Source organism: Pithys albifrons, chromosome 1 (assembly GCF_047495875.1).
Source record: "Pithys albifrons albifrons isolate INPA30051 chromosome 1, PitAlb_v1, whole genome shotgun sequence".
Taxonomy (NCBI): Eukaryota; Metazoa; Chordata; class Aves; order Passeriformes; family Thamnophilidae; genus Pithys; species Pithys albifrons.
This window is the reverse complement of record NC_092458.1, coordinates 46,329,216-46,349,870: the sequence shown is the minus strand read 5'-3', so window position 1 is coordinate 46,349,870 and position 20,655 is coordinate 46,329,216. Positions and strand designations below refer to the sequence as shown.

Sequence of the window (20,655 nt, the reverse complement as noted above, 5' to 3'; positions counted from 1 at the left end):
TACACATAACCTTCTGTCTTTGTGTACTTAAATACAAGTGTACAGGTTGGAGCTAAATCCAGTTTCCAGTGAAAGAGTTTTACATTAATAAATTGTGCTGATTTAAAGGTAAACCAGCAGGAGAAATGAACCCAACACAAAAGAGATTATAAGTCAGAGTTACATTTTAATAACAATATTACAATAAATGCAATGGCAAAAAGAGAAATTGATTTTAACCCACAAAACCCAGAAGTATGACCCAGCACCCTGGGGTACAAACACAAAGGGTTTTGTTAGTCCCTGTGCTGAACTTCACATGGTTCCCCCAAGTCCAAAGTAAAAGGAAGTGAAAAACCTGTTGGTGCAGATGACAGTTGCAGTCTGGTTGAAAGTGGTGGTCTCTTCCTATCAGGGTTCTGGACCTCCTCCAGATCCAATGAGTGGATTCCCTGAGGTCTTCAAACCCCAAGATCAGGTACCCTCAGGTCCAGGTGGGAGCAGCCAGTACCTCCCCCAGGGTGGGGAGTTACACAATGGGTCATCTGACTCTGTGAGTCATGGGGTATTTTGGAATTGTTGCTGGCCCATTAGCAGACACGCCCCCTCAGGCTGGGTGTGAAGGTGCTAACAACTCCCTGGAGGGGAGTTATCACAACCCTTATCTCACAGGCTTCTTTCACACCCAGCTCACAGCCTGAGGAGTCGTGTGTGCCCTGGGCAGCTGCTGCAAATGGTCCATTGTTCTTGGGAAATGAATAGGGGTTGTTGAATACATAGCTTTGGTCACCACCACACAGTGATAAACTGGTCCCACCAGCTGAACTAGGACATAAATGTTTGTAAGACATAGTCATCCCCACTGCTCACAAATTTTCTAATGCTCTTTCAAGGCCAGTACAATACTATAAGGTTGCAAACAGCCAGCAATGAAAATCAGGTTCTTATTTAGTTGATTTTGCAAATATTTGAATGCCATCTGAATCCAAAGTGTCAGGGCAGGCAGTAGCAGCAAAATTCTTTCTGCTCTCTTTTATTTTTGTTGATCATGAGGATCACAACAATAAAGATATATTTTTATATCTTTAGAACAAATAATATTGAAAAATCTTATAACAATTTTAGCAAATGTCACTAATTTGGGGTTTTTTTATATGTCTTCAGACCAGGGTGTAAAACTTTCATCCTAGGAATAAACCTATAACATCAAGGTTGAAGTACCTATGAAAACATGACGAAGTGGATGCTGAACTGTCAGTGTAATAATGAATGAAAAAATGAAAAGGCACTCTTCAGTGAAAACAGAGCCTTTAAGTCTCTGAAGTTACCAGCCAGTCACGTTTCACAGGCAAAAATTTCAGTCCCCAAGGCTCTTTAAAAAATCTTCCTTGCTTGTAACAAAGCTGAGCTTATAAGTTTGAAATCAATGCTTTGTAAAAAGAAACCACGTGGGTGGCATTTTCCAACCATGAGACATGTCATTACCATTGACCTCACTACTCTTCTTAAATAGCCAGAGAAGGGCAACAAAATTGTCAATTAGATTTGCAGTGAGCAGGAGTCAGCTTTACTTAACTTGTGCTTGCCTGCATAATCATGCATATCTCTCCTCTATATCAGGAGTTGTTCAAGCCTATAATAACTAGGGTTCAACAAGTCTGAACTACCTTCCTTTGCTGATGATATGGAAGTTGTTGATTTGCTACAGATTATTCAGGGTTTTTGTAGCCTTGGCAGATTGTCATATTTTAAATTCCACCTCTCAGACTTTGCGCTGCAGCTTCCAAACAGGAAATAGTGGAAGGAGGTACAGTATTAAGCAAAACAAAACTGTGGTGTTACTTTTTTAAAGACTGTAGCAGGTTTCTTTGTTACTCTGCACATCATAAAGCAAGCACACTAAATTTGGCATGATGTGGAATCTCATCATAGGAAAGGCTGAAGATAGGCACAGTGCTGAAGATGAGAGCCAAGCCCCATTTGCAGAGCTATATGCAGACACTGGGGTAAACTGTGACAGCATTTCTTCACTACACAGTCCTACTGTCATAAAAGCACTATATTTACTCAAAGTTTTTTAAAAGGTTTAAGCAAGTTAGACTTAAAGCTGATGAACATGCTTGTCAGCAGTCCCAGCTGTGTAATATTTCTTCCATATGCAAGATCCACTCTAGAAAAGGTGCTTTTTCAAAATTAGTAATTCCTCTTGCAACATTGGTGTCTAATTGCTCAGCAGAAGATAAGCTCTCTTTCAACATTATATTCTTCTAAGATTTCCTTTGCATAATATAGACAGTCCCTTCACCCTATCCTGGCACTGAACTTCCCTGTGCTACAAAAGCATTTTATGGCTGTGCTGCTCTAAAAACACCCCACAGACTAAAATTTGAGTGTGTGCTTCCACACCCCAAGTCATACTCTGGATACCAAGACTAGAAAGCTTAGTCCTGTCAAGCAGTAACAGTTATGCTCATCAGCCATTTGTAAAATGATAATAATCTCAGCTATCTTTTCAACATGCACATACTCTGTGAGTGATGGAGCCTTCTATGCAAATCAAATATACCATTCAATATGAATTCAATATAGCTACTAGATGAGGTACCCATGAGGGAGACACTACATTCCACTTTACTTAAAGATGTGACTAGTCTTGAGCAGGATTTGGACCCCTTTCTCATGTACTCATTCTATCTTTAACATTCATCCTGGAGGTTGTTCTGCCTTACCCATTGTTCAGGTGGTTTGTCTCCTTTCTGTTACATACCAGTCTTCACTGTAAAGCTCAATGTTAAACATGCTCCTTCCTGCTTTATTTCATGGTACACCTTACACATGAGAGCACGTTGTCTGGAACATCCACAAAGACACCTTACGTATCTGTCCTCCTGCCCTCCACAATATGTACACGGAGGATGTGCCATATATGCTGCATATTGTTCTTATGTGCCTTTTGTTTTCTTCCCCATCGTTTGACACTCAAAAGTTCAGAAGACATTGATCTCGATTCAGAACTGAATTCCAGAACCCTCTTCCACTAAAACCAGATAGCTTAGGTGTTAACACACGGAAAGAAACCCCTACGAGACAAACTTCTCATTTCCTCTAATACTACTGTTTTCAGTTTATACTTTTTTATCAAAACTCCTTCTGCTTTGCCACGATAGATTTTTTTAATGCTGTAAGGCCTTGTTTGCTACAGAGATTAAAATTTTTCGAGTGTTATTCCATGCAATTCATCATGTTTACTTAAAATACATTTAGTAAAACATAAAACATAACAAAATTAGTCTCAGTTATTTAAAAGTGCAGAGCTGTAAACTACTACATCACTGGAAGAAATCTCAATTAAGCAGAATTGCCATCCACATTAAGCAGTAGTCATTGTCATTAAGTATCATTGGACTTAAATTGTTCCCAGAGAGACGTCCTGATTAAGCAGACTTCCTAGTTTGAGTGTATCTCGATTAAATATAATGTGCTGCATCAGCATTTCATTTTATGAATGCTCTGAGAAGGCATTTGATTAGGATTTTGAAATGGTTGTGTGATTGCTATCATTATTGAAAATTTAGATGGGAATGCAAAAAACTCGGGAATCAGTATTTATGGCAATTAGGAACCTATCTCTTGGGCTTTTAAACAATGACCAGTTAAAGTTTTTTTAATGTGGTTTGTATGTACTAGTTTGCTTCTATATTGACTTTGTTAGTTGTACTTAAAAGGATCTTTAGAAAGTAAATCTAGGAGTAAGTATGTGCCTGGTCTTGAATGCTTAAAACTTTGATTTGTCTTTTAGCATTTTCACATGGTTCCAAAGAGCTCTTTTTCTGAACATGAAAGTTCAACCCTTCAATGCTTATTTAGAACTTGCCAGTGTTTTTTTATGTCTTTGTATCTGATCTCACTAATTTTTAGACATCATATGAAACACTCTGTATTTTAAGTCTGATCTCAGATAAAGTCATAAACCAGAAAGTTTCATTGTAGCACTCAATTTGCATCAAATCAACCTGTATTTCCGGAATAGGATTAGATTTCTCCTCTCCATTTTTATAGAGATTTCTTTAAAATATCTAGGTTCTTACTGAAATAATTTTCATTGGCACAAGCCAGATAAATATGGGATCCAGTGTAACACAAAGAGCAAATGAGGGTAACAGAATCATTCTTCAGGAAAGAAAGATGATGATGTGAATATTTCAGTGGCATAAATGACTCATTCTGTAACTTCTATGTCACAAGACTTTAGTCTAATATAGTTTATGACAATAGAAGTGGAAAGAATCCCATTTTTGAATACTGTTGTTAGTATGAAAAAGAACTGAGGAACTACTGAATGTTGTAAATGTCGCTGTGTACATCATCTATCCAAGAGCAGAGAAAGACCATGCAACTTAACATTTGCCCATGAGTTTGTGTAAACCTAATCATCTTTTGAAAGCTACTGACAGTCTATTGTTATGGGATAATCAGAATAAAAGGATAAATATATTGCAGATGGGTTATTCTTCCCCTCTGTACCTGAGCATTGCCCCGATCTTGTCATGTATGGTCATGTCCCAGCTGCACAGATGAAGTCTATGTCACCTTTGAAAATGGAAGTCCACTTACCCATTCATGCAAGAAGGAATCTATCTGCTTAAGTCCCATTGACATTAATGGGAGTTACATGCCTAATACTGCTCAACATTGGTGAGAAATACACCTTAAATTTTCAGCTGCTTGAAATAGCAACCTCAGCTATAAGAGATTATAAATAAAGAAACAATAGAAACAAAGCAGGCTCCTAAGAGGTACCAGCAGTGTATAGATAGAAACAGACAATTTTCCTCTCAGCAAGCTTCTTTGCTTAAATCATTTTAGTAAATAAATATTTAACAAGTGACAGAACTTAATTGATGTTTATATTTACACGGCAGTTAATTTATATTCTGCTAAAGCTGAATCTTCCATCCACAATAATGCTTTATATCCCTTCGTGATGGCAGACACCCAAACAGCACAGTTGTGTTTTTGAAGAAAACCATAACAAGAAAAAAATGCAGTACTCCAAATACTATATGTCATTACATTTTTTTCCTCTCTTCAGCTGTCAGATGCATTGCATTATATTATCAGATTGATAGATCTAGTGTTATTTCAACATTTACCATTTTACAACAACAAATAGAAAACATACAAGGAAACTTCGGTAACAAATATTTCTTAATATGTGTGTGAAGTCGACAGTTAGTCCAAGAAAAAAAATATAACTGATGACAGATTTTATTTCAATCTGCTGGTGCTTATTAAGATGTCTATAAAGAAAAAAAGCCATATCTGAATGCATCTCTTTTGGCAAACAAAGGAAACTTTTAATTGCTTTAATCAGCATTCAATTTGTCTTTGCAGTGACATACAAAAACAAATCAGGTACAATCAGTAAATGTTTTCTAAAGGAAATTTGTAAGCAGAGACTTCAGATCATTTTTATTATTTGTGTCTAGAACATGGTTAAGTCTATATTACAGGTGCAACATCATTCAAAATTCTTGAATTTGCTTTATAAAACAGATTTGTACTTGATTTTATTTTATATCATTTTGGCATGTGGAAAAAGAAGACGACATAAATCTGATCAAACCTCTCTCCCACAAAACCTTACAGCAAGTGCTGTAGAAGCTATATCATATTTTAGAAATCAGAGCACAGCTGAGGGAAAAAAGCTGCATGTTGACAAAAATGTGCAGCTAAAAAGATAATAATTTGACAAAATCCATGTCAGCCAACAGGGTTTAGAGAAAATGATCCATAATTTCTTAAAAAAAAAAAAAAAAGGTAAAGGAACCACAGCACCCAAATCTCTCTTGAACTGGAAATGGGAGTCCTTACATGCAGGAAATACTCAGAACTTTCTAGATCAAGTCCCACAAAGAAATCAGTTTTTCAAATTTCTGAACTGATTAGATAAATGTGTGGTAACCTATCCAGAGGAATCACAGAGTCACAGAACAGGTAAGATTGGAAGGGACCACAGCAGGACATCTTGTCCAGCCTCCCTGATCAGGCTGGGTCACTGTAGAGCACATTGTACAGGATTGCATCCAGATGGTTCTTGAGCATCTCCAGTGAGAGAGACTCTGCAACCTCTCTGGAAAATCTGTTCCAATGCTCAGTCACTGGCACAGCTTCCTCTTATTCAGATGGAACTTCCTCTGCATCAGTTTCTGCCTGTTACCTCTTGTCCTATTGCTTGGAACTACCACGAAGAGACTGGTTCCATCCACTTGACATCATACCAAATTCAGAAAGGTAGGAGTGCCAGATTCTTCACCTGAGATGGGGCAACCTCAGATGTATGTACAGACAGGGAAATGAGATGCTGAAAAGTAATGCCGTGGAAAGGGATGGGGACCTGCTCAATGGCAAGTTGAATATGAGTCAGCAGTGCCCTGGCAGCCAGGAGGGACAACCATGTCCTGGGGGGCACCGTGCACAGCATCACCAGCTGGTCAAGAGAGAGGATTGTCCTGCTCTGCTCTGCTCTGCTCTGCTCTGCACTGTGGGAGCCTCACCTTGAATATTGTGTGCAGTTTTGGGTACCACAGTATGAGAAAGACATTAAGCTCTTAGAGAGTGTCCAAAGAAGGGCAATGAAGATGGTGAAGGGCCTTGAGGGGAAGCCCTGTGAGGAGCGACTGAGATCACTTGGTCTGTTCAACCTGGAGAATAGGAGACTGAGAGGAGACCTCACTGCAGTCTACAACTTTGAGGGGAAGAGGAGGGGTAGGCACTGATCTCTTCTCTGTGATGACCAGTGAATAGACCCAAGGGAATGGCCTGAAGCTGTGTCAGGGGAGGTTTAGTTTGGATATTAGAAAAAGGTTCTTGACCCAGAGGGTGGATGGGCACTGGAAGAGGCTCCCCAGGGAAGAGGTCACAGCACCAAGCTTGACAGAACTCAAGGAGTGTTTGGACAATACTTTCAGGCACATGGTGTGACTCTTGGGGAAGGTCCTGTGCAGGGCTAAGAGCTGCACTTCATGATCCTTATGGTCACTTCTAACCCATCACATTCTGTGATTCTATGACATTTTCCCCTCAGATACTTGTATTAATTAATGAAGTCCCTTCTCAGTTGTCTTTTGAGGTTGCACAGGTCCAGCCCCCTCAGCCTTTCCTCAAAAGAGAGATGCTTCAGTCCCTTAATCATATTTGTTGCCCTCTGCTGGACCTGCTCCAAGAGCTCCATGTCTCTCTTGCCCAGAGGAGCCCAGAACTAGACACAGCACTCCAGATGTGGACTCACTGGGGCTAAATAGAGAGGCAGGATCACCTCCTTCTACCTGCTGGCAATATTCTTGCTATTGCATCCCAGAATACCATGGCTGTCTTGGCCCCAGGTGCTCAGTGCTCGTACATGGACAGCATGTTGTCCACCAGGTCCCCCAAGTCCTTCTCCACAGAGCTGCTTTCCTGCAAGTCAGCACCAAGCCTGTTCAGGTGCTTGGACCCAAGCTGCAGGTATTGAATCCTGGGGACACTGCAAGTGACAGGCCTCCAACTAAACCCTGTACCACTGCTCACAACCCTCTGGGATCTGCTATTCAGCCAGTTCTCAATCCAACTCACTGTCCACTCATCTAGTTCATACTTCCTGAGTCTTCCTATGAAGATGTTGTGAGGGACAGTGTCAAAAGCCTTAATGAAGTCAAGGCAGACAATATCCACTGCTCTCCTCTCCTCCATCTAGGTAGTTGTTTCATCACTTTTAGTGAATCATGCTGATTTCTCTTGATCACCTTTTTGTCATCCATGTGGGTAGAGACTGCCTCCAGAATGAGGCACTCCTTCACCTCTGCAGAGATGGAGGTGAGGTTGATTGGACAGTAATTCCCTGAGTCCTCCTTCTTGCCCTTTTTGAAGACTGGAGTGACATTTGCTTTCTTCCAATTCTTAGGTACCTCTCCTGATCACCATGGCCTTTCAATGATCACAAGGAACTTTGATGTGGTGTCTGCCAGCTCTCTCAGGACACATGGATGCATCCCATCACAGCCCATGGACTTCTGGATGTTAGTAACAAACCCACGAGATCCTTAGTTTTCCTAAGCATGGTTTCACCCAGTGTCTCTGCATTTATTTGCTTTTGTAAATGCATAACTCTCCTCCATCACAAAGGAAGGTAGGAGAGAGTTGAGACTTATTCCTTTGTCTCTTTCTGCAACTAAAATAGGATTGCTCAGTTTTAAGACCCTTATGAGTAGTTCTTAGCGATGGTCCTGCTGAAAATTCTCAGGTGTTTCAAGTATTGTCAGTATCTAAAAGCCTCTGTCAAGTTATGCCTCCTACTTCACAGAGGTCGCATTTGCAGAGATACATTTTTAAAATTAATACTCATTTAAATGCCTCTGGGCACTGAATTCCTTTAACAGATCTTAGTATGTGCAGTGGTTGTTTCACTATTATTGTAACTGTGTTAGATCAGTAGCAGGCTAAGTGAACATGTGGTTTCTGTGTAACCAGTATGGCTGTCTTTCTTTAATAGAAATACATACACTAAAATACTTTTATTGTAATGTCTTCAATATGCAGTAGGACAAGAGATCTCACCAGCATCACCAGATCTTATTCCCAGCATATTGCTGAGCTTAGTGTCATGGCATCCCTCAGAGTGCCAAGTAAAGAAATGGGATTGAGAAGAAGAAACTGACATTAATTTACCTCATCCGGGCTTTTCTTTCTCTGGGTGAAAAAGTTTTCTCAACCTTAGCTGAGAAAATTAGCTAATCCTGTCTTCAAGCTTCATCAAGGACCATGAAATACCTGCTCATCTCTTCACAGCCACTGAGGATGGCTCTTTGCCTGCCATGTGACATCCCTCAATACACAGCCAAAATGCCAGCTGAGCATGTTGTTTCTATGGTCCAACCTCAGCATTTAACTGAGGCCTGTGATCTTTCCAACCTTGCTGTATGTTCAACAAACATGAAGAGAAATAAGCCTCTTCATAAGGGACCTTGAAGAAGGAGAATGATGTAAGTGCTCGGAATCACCTTCTCAAAAGGATTGTGAATCTCATCTCTGTCTCCATGACCTACACAGAATTTAGGAATCCCAGCCCGGGCATGTCTCTTTGACACTTAAAACTAGAAAACGTGCATTGGTGCCTCAGGGAAGAGCTTGGTCCCCAGAAAAAGCACTCAACTATTATAATACAGGTCATCAGTAGATAAACCTCATCAACAGAAATAATTATGATGGAAAAATCAATGTCAAAGTCGCACTGACTTCAACAGGGCCAGTATTTCATCCTATGTGATTTTAAACTAGTCACAAAATGCACATTGCTGTGCTACTGTTATTGGAACTATCATATTATGCCTAATTCAGACAGTAAACCTTTCACTTGCTATGTATGAGATGGACAGACTCATACAGAAGTAACCCCTCAAGGATAAACACCCTTTTTAAATCACTGAATAATATGAGTGGGGCCTTAATCACTAGCACAGACTGGCAGGTCATTTTTTGACACTTGCACACACTTTTAAAAATCAGCCAAAACTGACAGGAGCAAAGTTTCCACACTCCTGTTATACACAATAATTCAGTAGTAAATGATCATATGTGGCTTTAATATCTATCTATCTATCTATCTATCTATCTATCTATCTATCTATCTATCTATCTATCTATCTATCCAGAAAGGTTTTGGAAGTTACTGGCATCCAGTAATGAAGGATTTTTGCTAAGTATATTTTCTCTTTGAGCTTTTCTGTAATGCTGCATTTTTAGCACCATTGGTAGACCTAACAAATGAAGAAAAACCAAAAAAATAATGAAGTTTCCACCGTTTGTGTGATAAAAGCACCCCTCAAAAAGCTTAATCCTGAAAACCTTTGCAAGAAAGCTGCATTTTTGAAATTTATTCAGGGAGCATATGATTCTATGTTGGATCACAATCTAAATCAGCAAAGTATAGTATGGAGGTCACCCAGGAAATGGCAGTTCTAAGCAAAGGTCTTCCAGGAAAATTCTCTGGGTCTCCAACCTTCACCTCCTCCTCAAACTTACTGCAGTCCCCTGCAGAGTTATTGAGGGACCATTAATGACACTCCTCCCCTCACCCTCAATTTAATAAAGTACTGAAATTGTGTATTATTTTATTGACATTTTAACTTTCACATATCATAATTGCATAATCAACATTTTGCATGATTAATGAGAGACACCAAAAAGATTGGTGAACGATTTTTTTAGTACAAGCTACTGACCAAATTCCCTATACACATCCAAACATACTTGTTACATACAGAATTAATAATCAGCAAAACAATTCAACTGAAAAAATCTCCTTACCTATACCAGTATTTCTCACAAACACTGAACTTGTGCCTGCATCCAAAATAATGTCTCTGCAAAAATCCTTGTAAAAGCCTGACAAAGGGATCAAGGAAGTTGGAAGATGCTGCTGAACTCACTGTAGAGCTGTGGAACACATGTTCCCTTGCTGAAAATGTCACGGTGTCAAAACCAGCTCCTTGCTGCCTTTGGGCACTTCTCTCGGGACAACGATTCACACATTTTTGCTCTAATAGTCTACATCACATTTCCAGCCATGAATGGGTGCAATGAAAATGCTCTGTGTTGGTATTCAGAGTACTTTTAAGAGGGAAATCAAGTCCATTCATTTCTAATACTGTGTAGTGGTTACTGTTTCATATAGGGTGGATTGTATCAGACGCTGGGGCCAGAATTTCAAGTCTCTGTTTCTAGATATGCTACTGAAAGTATGTTTATGTTTTTATAAACATGATTTTTGTTGCACCAATGCCCTGTAGCATGTGCAATATGAATATTAAATCATGAAAACTACTGTTATTTCTAATAACTTGACAAAACTGAAAAGAATAGCAAAAGCCTTCATAGTTTCCATAAACATACCATAAACTCTATATTATTTAAGAGAAATACACATTAGCTTCAACTATGTTAAAAACATTTACCTAATCACAGGATTTTAATATTTTTTTGTTCTGATCTAATAACTAATGTAATCATTATCCAACCAACCATTGCATACCCTCTGAAAGAGTAAATTTTACAAAAGGAGTACAGGTTAGATTCAGTTTCATGTGTTCCTTACCTGACTATCTGAATTTAAAAATCAGCATATTAAAGACACTTGCATATTTGTATATGAAGTCCAGAAATGTAGCTGTTCAACTGATGTTAAATGTCTAAAATTCCATAAAAGAAGATGAAATATTTTTATTAGATTAGAACTTTTGTAAATAAACATTAGTAACAAAGGAGAAGACAGTACTTTTTATAATTCCATATTTTAAGATAAAGCTTAAGGGTTAAAATAAAAACAATAAGCATGTTATCATCCTATCATTATGAAGTGTATCACTGTTAAATTAAACTATAATAAATAAATTACTGGAAAAATAATCTACTGAGTTGGAATAAGTGTCATACAATACTTCATGTTAGGGAAAAAAATATTCAGGATAGAAATACCAAAGTTATTATTATGCTAAATATCTCACAAGTATCAGTCAAAAAAAGCAAAGCTATTAATTAAATAAACCAAAATATATGAAAAAAAAAAAACAAAGAAGGAAAACATTTCATACAACACTTTTATTTATTTAATCCTGTCTCAGGCACCTACAATATTTAAATGCTACACAATTACCACAGCAAAAAGCACTAAAACCATTGAAACAAAGTTTAAAAACTCAGATATCTAGCCAAGACAGCGTCAATCAAACCTCCTATCAAAAGAAATCAATTGCTCATAGGTAAAAAGAATAGGGTAAAAGAGAATAGCAGGAATGAATTGCACAGTGGAAAAGGGAAAGAGTGGCCACGAATAATCCATCCCAAATCAAAATGAATGTTTTTACCAAATTGTAGGTATTCACAGTATTCTAGATACAAACCCAAACCCTGTGTAACTCTACATGAACAGATTTCAAGCATAAATACCGTCAACTCTCCAGCAACAGTGAGAGGTGGGGACAGGATACTCAAATAAAGCATAGCCAAAACCCAAACATGTACAGTAAAGGGTAGTACATTCTATTTAGCATATTTACCTTTTAAGAACAGACTATATGCATGAAATGAGGTCAGAAAAGGATTTCCTTTTTTAAAAACCATGACACATGTAATACATAACCCAGATAATCTTCTCACAGACATTTGAGAATTGACCACAAAGTGAATAAACCTTTCAGCACAGCAGAAGTTAATAGCTTGTTCTCCAGAAATGCAAGTGAGAGGAAGATTCTGTACAAGCTGTAGCTTCCAGGTCAAGGAGTTCTCTTCAAGGTCAATCTGTGACAAGGTTAGGTTTGCTAAAGGATAGAGACAGAAATCATAGTCCCCAACCTTTAGCAGTGTCTCTTTACAGAAATTGTCATGTTACATTAGTTACCTGAGACACTTTCCTCTCTCAAAAGGGCATAGCCAGAACCACTAAATTTGGTTAACTGAGAAACACTAGTGACAATGGTTAGCTAAAGGCACACACCCCATTTGACATGTCTCCCTTGTGACTTTGGAAAGGCACTTTGCCACCTAGGAACCCACCCTGCAAAAATGATTTTTGAAGGAAAGGCCCCATTTCTGAAATGAAAAAGAATGTTAGGCAAGAACTAGGGCATCATAGTGTGCCTCCTTCTCTTCTTGGAAAATGATAAAGCAAAGTGCCCATTGGCCAACAAAGATGTCCAAGAGTGCTATTTGACCTAATTTCCTTCTAAGTCTCCATTTAGATGCCTAGATATAACCTTAGAAATTGTACTGTTCTATGAGTTCAGTCACCCAGGGTGATACATGTCTATGCATCGGCAGTGGCACACACATATCCACATTCTATTGTAATCTCTGTTATCAGCTTAGACAAAATCATTGAGCAAATCACATTAATATTGTCTCCTATCATTACCTAGTTTAGGTATTATGACTACTTATCATCATTGAGGACAGAAAAAGTGAAGATTTGGCAGCTGTGGATGGCAGGCAGGCTTTCTTGAATTTAGATGCTGTAGTCACTGTGACTAAGTACCCTGTATAATGCCTGATTTTATTCATCATTTACAAAATAGGGAATTGATACCAAGCTATACAAAGAGGTGCAAAGAGGTGTATGATGATGAGGAAGACAAAAAGAACTAAATCCATGTCAAATACTATTATAATTTCATGAATGGCAGTTAGGTAGTGACTATTATCCACCTGTTTCTCACAGCCTTTGCTTCACTACCCCAGGAGACCACAGTTTCTGATGAGTTTCATCTAGCTTTCACTCTATCTTGAGTCAAGTTTCAAGCTCTGAATCAGAGACCTAAAAATGATACCAGTACAAATATCTCTCTGTGATGCCATTCCTCTGGCAGATGCAGTAAATGAGATGCTGTCGTTATCAGTGAAAGATTCAAATTATGCAAATAGAAAGTGTTCATCTCAGCAGTGAAATATTGAGTTTATTTATGTGGGTGCATAAAAATTGCATCAGTGTTAAACAGAGGAAGAGGTGGAAAAAACTGTGTAATCTTTGTGTATTCAAATAAGTTCAACTCTAGACCCTGACTTTCTAATTAACTCCTAAAAGTTTGCTGCCATTTTTACTTTGATGTCCTGTCTAAATGCACCATCATACAAGCAAAGAAATAAATAGTGAAGACATTTAAATGACAGTAAAAGAACAAAAGAATAAACCCCCAAAACACCCATGGACGTCTGTCTCTTTCTTGAAGTAGAACTGAATAAGCACCATGTTAAAAAAGCATCTCCAACAATGATATGCGTGTGAAGAGTGCTTAGATTGTATTGTCTAAGACAGCTATAGTAAAAATGGTGTTCTACCCATCCAGGAGTTACATGCACAGAGTATTACTGTGTTCTTGGCAACCCCCTACACAAGCTTAGGACTAAGTTAAATACACATTATTGCCCACCAGATCCTTCATACAGGTAATCTGTATTGAGTACTGCTCTTGATAGGAATAATACATCTTACTACTGACTTCATGACCAATTGAATAATACAAGTGTGCTATGCAGAGATACAGCCTAAAATTCATATCTGTGGGGAGTTTGGGTTTGGTTTAGTTTGGTTTTTGCTAGAGGATTTTTGGTTTGTTCAGTATAAAGCACTATCTTAAATCCTGAAAATGGCTCGTTACATGGTTCTGCATTGTACCACAAGATTGTTACATTTGTTAAATAGAGTAATATTATTTTGCCCATCTGGTAAATCACTTTGGGGTTTGCAGAAGAAACAACCATCTTTATCTTAACTGTTGGATGTTAGTCTCTGTATGAAGTCATAGTAATTATATCTTTTACTATTCCCCTATCCAAGTACACAATATAAATAAAATAGAATGTAAATTTGGCCTTTAGGTCTTGGCTCTGGTATGTTGCATTGCTTACTTTATGTCAGTCCAGTGTAACATGATACAGATCTGCATTCTGGTATCACTAGTTCGGTCAGAATCAGTGTTTGTTTTACCATCTTGCAAAAGCAATAACTCTTACAGCTGTCCAAATAGATACAAATCTTACCTGAAATATTCAGAATGAATCCTAAGATAGTTTGCTGGCACCTGGAGGGGAAACTCACTCTTACTTCTTTCTTCTACCAAGACATGAACACTGAGAAAAACAAAATATACCACTGAGTGAGTTTCCAAACTGCCTAACTTTTCTGTTGTTTGTTTTTTATATGTTAAATATGGTTCAGAAGATTAAAGTCTTCGTTTTAGGCAAAGCAAGGAAATAATGCTTCCTGTCCCATTTGCCAAGCTAAGTGAACAACTGTTCCAGCACAATTAGAATTGTTAATTGATTTGAAAACATAGGGCTTTGAAGGTGGAAAACTGCTGACATTATTTCAATGGGGAAATGCACTCCTGAGAGAGAGCACTGCAGTACAATTTCTCTCCTTGTTTTGTTGAATATACATCTATAAAAACACTGTGAATCATGCAGTAAAAACTGCTCTGCTGATATCATAAATCTCTGATAATAAAAATTTCATTGTTGAAACAATAAAATAGACTTTTATTATAACACAGAGTATCCACCTAAACATTGTCCTTTTAGCTTCTTTGAGTTAAATGTATGCACAGTTTTACAGTCTATAAACAGATCTGGAATAAAAGTTAATAAATGTCAAAATTTGCATTTCAAAAAATTCTTGCTGCATTTTAGGGAAGATCAATCTATGAACCTTTCAACATTATGTCAAATGAAATGCTAATTGTACCTTTAGGAATTTCAGAGACAGTGACAAGAAACTAAATGCTCTGTTCCTTTGCATCAGCAAGTCGAGGATAATTGTATATCTACTCTTGTGAACTTCTAAGAAAAAAAAGAGAAATGCTAAGGAAAAAGGGTTTTCTATTCTTTAACTCCAGAGAGTAAACTCCTTCAGCCACCCTTCATCAATCTACCTTCAAATAAATTGTGTTAACATGTTGACAATGGACAAATCACAGAGAGCTACATTTATTCATTTTAGAGTAGGTTTGTCAAATGAACTTCAGCTAGAGATTTAAGAGTGAGAAATATTTTCCTCCAGGAACAACGGACTGGTTTTATCCAAGTTGCTAGAATGGATTGCAGCATAAATTCTTTTTTTTTTTGGGGGGGGGAGGAGTGGGGGGGGGTGGGATCAACTATCTTTCTCATCTTCCCCAAATACTGTAAAGTACTACTTCTTTGAAGGGTAAAACCACCAAATATATAAAGAAGATGCATAAGAGATTTTTTTATATCCTCTCTAGATAAATCCGTAATGCATCCCTTGTTTTGTTTTGGAATCCATCTTAGTAGTTTAGCTCTAAGCAGTACAAATTGTATGCCATGGTGGTAAGTGCAAGAACACACTCATGCAATAAGGAAAACTAGCTGGAAAGTAGCACCTAATTCACGTCTGCAATGTTTTCCCTGATATTAGCCTACCCTCACTATTTGAATATATTTCCTCCTGCTACACTGAGACTGTTGAAACATTCACTTACTGTGTGGAAATTGAGATACAGAATAAACCCGGGGAAATGTTTATGCTCATGTTAACTCGTTCAGTCAGCTTTATCCTGCTCAGGCCTGGACTAGGCATCTTCTAACTCTCTAAATGCTTTTATAGCAAACAGTCTCTGCTTTCCAAAACAGAAACCAGTCTCATCCTGCCTTTCTGCCTTATGGTCTATGGACCTACATTTGCATATTTTAGCTCATTCAGTGTAAAAACATTCCAAACTCTATTTCATTGAGAAGTTAAAAAACTCAGCCACGTTTCAGAGCTAGAATTCATACTGGTGAAACTACTTCTATTTGTGTTACCACTATATACCTGAAAAGGAAGCTGCAAATCCCAGTTAAGTATCTGAGCTAGATCCTGCTGTCACTAAAATCAAAGGCAATTTTGTCAGTGGTGTGACTAGGAATTAGGTGGGATCCTTGTATTTATAGGTCTACAAGAGTATGTAACAACCAACACATTTTTAATTTACACTAAATAAATGCGAAATTATGTGTTCAGAAGTGTTATATTTAAGTAATTTCATACCTATGTAATCTCTCACTGCCATAATACAAGCTACTCTATGGTTCAAATTTGATACCCATTAATTTTCTTCCAAAAATACTAATCTCTATGCCATCTCCATGCTATATAATAGCTAGATAAACAGAAAATGTGGTGGACTTTACCTAGCTAGTACTTTTTTTATAGCAACTATTTCTAAATGTATGATTCCTACATTCTTCAGTAAAACCAATTCCTGACCCTCTGTTCTAACAAAATGCTTTTCAGCTTAATATTCACTATAGGTATATGGCAACAAGATGCAATACACATTAGAAATAAAAGAATGTAAGAAAAATATAAGAAAAAACCTGGCATAATATGTATAATTCATTACATACTCCATGCAATGAATAATTATTGCATGCAGCAAACAACATTGTACTACAACTTTGAAATGTATTTCAAATTTTTAACCATAACTTCAAAACAAACTGAATGGATTTAACCAATTCGCTTTCTTCACCAATATATCTTTCACAACTATAAAGTTTGCAATCAGGTGAATTTTTATTTTCATTTCAATTCACACCTACAGAAAAAAAAAAGAAGAACAGGTAGGAAACAGAACTTTCTTAAGCATAATAGTCACCCCCTTTTTTTTTAGGAGTCAAAACTGCAGGCTAATAAAGACCATTTAAAATAAAAGGGACCATTACTCCTCCATTTTATTAGAGCTTACATGCTTTCATTGTGCAAAGTGTGTTATTAATTTAACATGCCAGATTCATAGGTTTCTGCAATATCAGGTTTGATGTATTCATTATCGGCACTCAGTACATTAATTCACGCTGAAGTCCGGTAAATCAAAATTATACCATCTGGCTTCCTGTTCTTAATGATGAATTTGATGTAGGGGTGATTAAGATTGTTAGGCTTTTGAATTTTAATGTAAAAATTAGGGGATTAAAAAGGCATTTAGAAATGACCAATAGTTAGAATAAACTTACTGACAGGATCTAATTTGTGTACTTGCTAGTAAAGCTCCATTTTAATTAGCAGCCACAGTCTTTCAGCACAAGCTCAAAGAGACAGAAGTTTAGTGATTAAGAAGATGAAGCTGTTAAATTGATAAATTGACCTTGAAATACTTGTAACTGTGGGGGATGGCCTAGTAGTTGTATGGTTGTGTGTTGTGCTACCACATAGGGGAAAGAGGTTTATGATTGACCCTGGTAATTCTGCCTTTTTAGATGATTGACCAGCTGGAGATGGGACAAATCACAGAGGTGACCCCTTCAATGTCTATATTCAATTGCTCAATTTGTTACCAAACAAATTCCATTATTATTCAGTACTTGATGGCAGGTAGCCTGAAGTACCAGGTCAGTTCTTCAACATCTTACTTACTACCTTTGCCAGAGAGAGGTGCTAAAACAAGGTAAAAACAATAATGGGGTTGAAACGACATCTTAAGGTGAATGATGACCTGTCAACTTCCATTGAGAGCAAAACAGTCAGGGACAAATTTGGTTCTCACTTGTCAAATGCTCTTGACAGTGGCCAAGCAGTCAAATGTTTGACAAGACAATTCCATTGTGCCTATGATATTATATTAATCTGAAATAGACATTGCATACTGTTGCATGGAAATTCCTAGAAATCTTTAAAAGGACAGATAAAATATGAAAGAGCTATAGCATGCAAGGGGAAAATAGCTCTGCTTAGGGTTGTGGAGCTTATTAGACAGCATGACATCAAGTGGAATCATATTAGGGCCAACAAGCTAAGGCAACTCAAATTCACACATATAGTATAACTGAAATAAAAAAAAATACTATTGCTCCCATGTTTTGGCAAAGTTCCAGTTACTTGTAGCATCTCAGAAAAATGTGATAATATGTTAAATCTCACCTTCCCTTTAAAATTCCTGAAGGTAGTCACTAATATTGGTACACTCTGGCAGGTATAACTTACAAGAGAAAACGAGTACATTTGTATATATCAACAGTTTGAAGGATTCTTATTCCTTGGCAAGTCAGGGAATATTTTAAGTCTTATATTTTAGAGGAAATCGAATCTTGACTAACCACTGCAATTTATGTCATTTTAAATAAGATATATTTGAATAAGTATATTTTTCATGCCCTAAAAAGACTGATGTCTTCTTTTATAAGCTCATCCTGTGACACACTTGAGTAGGTAGGTATATTGATTTTTTTCTTTTTCTGATGGCAATGAAGTGTAAATGGAAAATATCAGACTTGGCAATCACTTAAACCATGTGAAAATTTCAGAGTGAAGGCTATTAGAGTCACTTTGTGATCTCCCTAGATGACCAAGGAAAAAAACATTTCTACATTTCTTCAGATCCTTTGTGTGACAGCTAAGGAGAATAACATTTTTTCTAATATGCCAGTTTTAGTCTCTAGTTGAGAATAACCTCAGTGCTTTCTTATGTCACTAGCTGAGAGAAGATGAAAGACCCAGCCTTGTGTAAATGGCTTTGTCTAACCATCAGTCTTTAGCTCTGCATGGCAGCTGTACAATTGACATTAGCTTGTGCACTGGGTGAAATTGAAGTGAGTTAAATGTGACCTTGGCTTAGTTGTTGAAGTAGAAATGAACTCTACTGGGAGTGGAAAAAAATAAGACCAGTTTCTCTAACTTCATTTTTTCTTTAATGAGTTTAACAGCACTCTTAGGATTTGATACATTTTATAAAAAAGCTTTTATTTCCTTTTCTATTATACAGTGAGTAATCACCATTAGTAAGGTTAGCTTGCCCTTTTAGTATAAAACCCTGATTTTAGTTGTTTATATCCCAATTACTATAAAAAGCAGATGTCTTTCAAAAAAAATATTCACTGTCTTTTCCCTATGTTGTCTGCTGTACCATTTCACAAAAACCTGTTACCACACTTATTAGTTATAATTAAAGTGTTAAAAACCTGCCAAAAGTTCACTGCTTCTAACGACTTTGCATTGTCTTCAGTTTACATTGAAATTAACGGAACTACTCACTGGTAAATTATATGCTCATGTGAGAAACGTGCAGCTAAGTACAGATAGTTTGAAGTCAACCCAGGATTTTCATATTGGTTATATCCTGCATTTCTTCTGTCTCTACATGATAACATGAGATATCTGAAGATGGGCACAAGAACCAGGATCAACTAGCCACATTCCCATCCAGATATTCAGCTCATTGTGTATAGGGGTTCAACTGAGGATCACAGAATGTTTTGGATAGGAAGGGACCTTAAAGATTATCTAGTTTCAGCCCCGTCTACCATGGGCAAGGATGCCACCTTAGATCAGGTTGCTCCAGGCCCTATCCAGCCAGGCCTTGAACATCTTCAGGGATGAAACACCCACAAATTCCCCTGACAACCTGTTCCAGGGCCTCATCACCCTTACATTAAAGAATTTTCTCCTTACATCAAAACTAAATGTCTCCTCTTTTAGCTCAAAAACATTCCCCCTTGCCTGATTGCTATTTGCCCATGTAAAATTCAATCTCCCTCTTTTTTCTTAAGCCCCTTTAAGTGCTGGAAAACCACAATGTGATCTCCCCAGAACCTTCTCTTCTCAATGCTGAACAACCCCAGCTCTCTCACCCTGTCTTTGTAGGAGAGGTGGTCCAGTACTCTGATTATCTTTGTGACCCCCCCTCCCTCTGTACACACACTTACAGGTCCACATCTTTCTTATGCTGAGGACCCCAGAGCAGGATGCAGTACTCCAGGTCTCATGAGGGCAGATTAGAGGGGGAGAAACACTGCTGAAGGCTGCAAGTGCGCATTGCTGCCTTTTCAATCATCCCCTCAGAACTGCTGTCAAAGACTTCTTCCAGTCTGTCCTTGTGTCTGGGATTGCCACAGCAGCACATTACACCTGGACTTGCCAAATCTCATGAGGTTCTCACAGGCTCACTTCTCAAGTTTGCCCAGGTCCCTGTGGATGGCATTCCTTCCTTCTGTTGTGTCAACTGCACTGCTCAGATTCATGTAATTTGCAAGCTTGCAGAGTGTGCATGCAATCTCATTGTCTGTGTCATTGATAAAGATTTTAAAGAGCACTAGTCCCAGGACAGAGCCCTGAGGGCCATCATTTGCTCACTGTCCTCTACTTAGACAGAG

The 20,655-nt window shown here is 37.8% G+C and overlaps 1 long non-coding RNA gene across 1 annotated transcript in view; it reads right to left on the bottom strand.

Moving 5' to 3' along the window:
* Positions 1–14,618, bottom strand: part of LOC139679146 (uncharacterized) — a 30,505-nt gene extending 15,887 nt beyond the window's left edge. The window contains exon 1 of the long non-coding RNA XR_011699149.1: positions 14,548–14,618. This is a non-coding gene — a long non-coding RNA (uncharacterized lncRNA). The remainder of the gene's footprint in view (positions 1–14,547) is intronic.
* Positions 14,619–20,655: the final 6,037 nt, after the last annotated feature.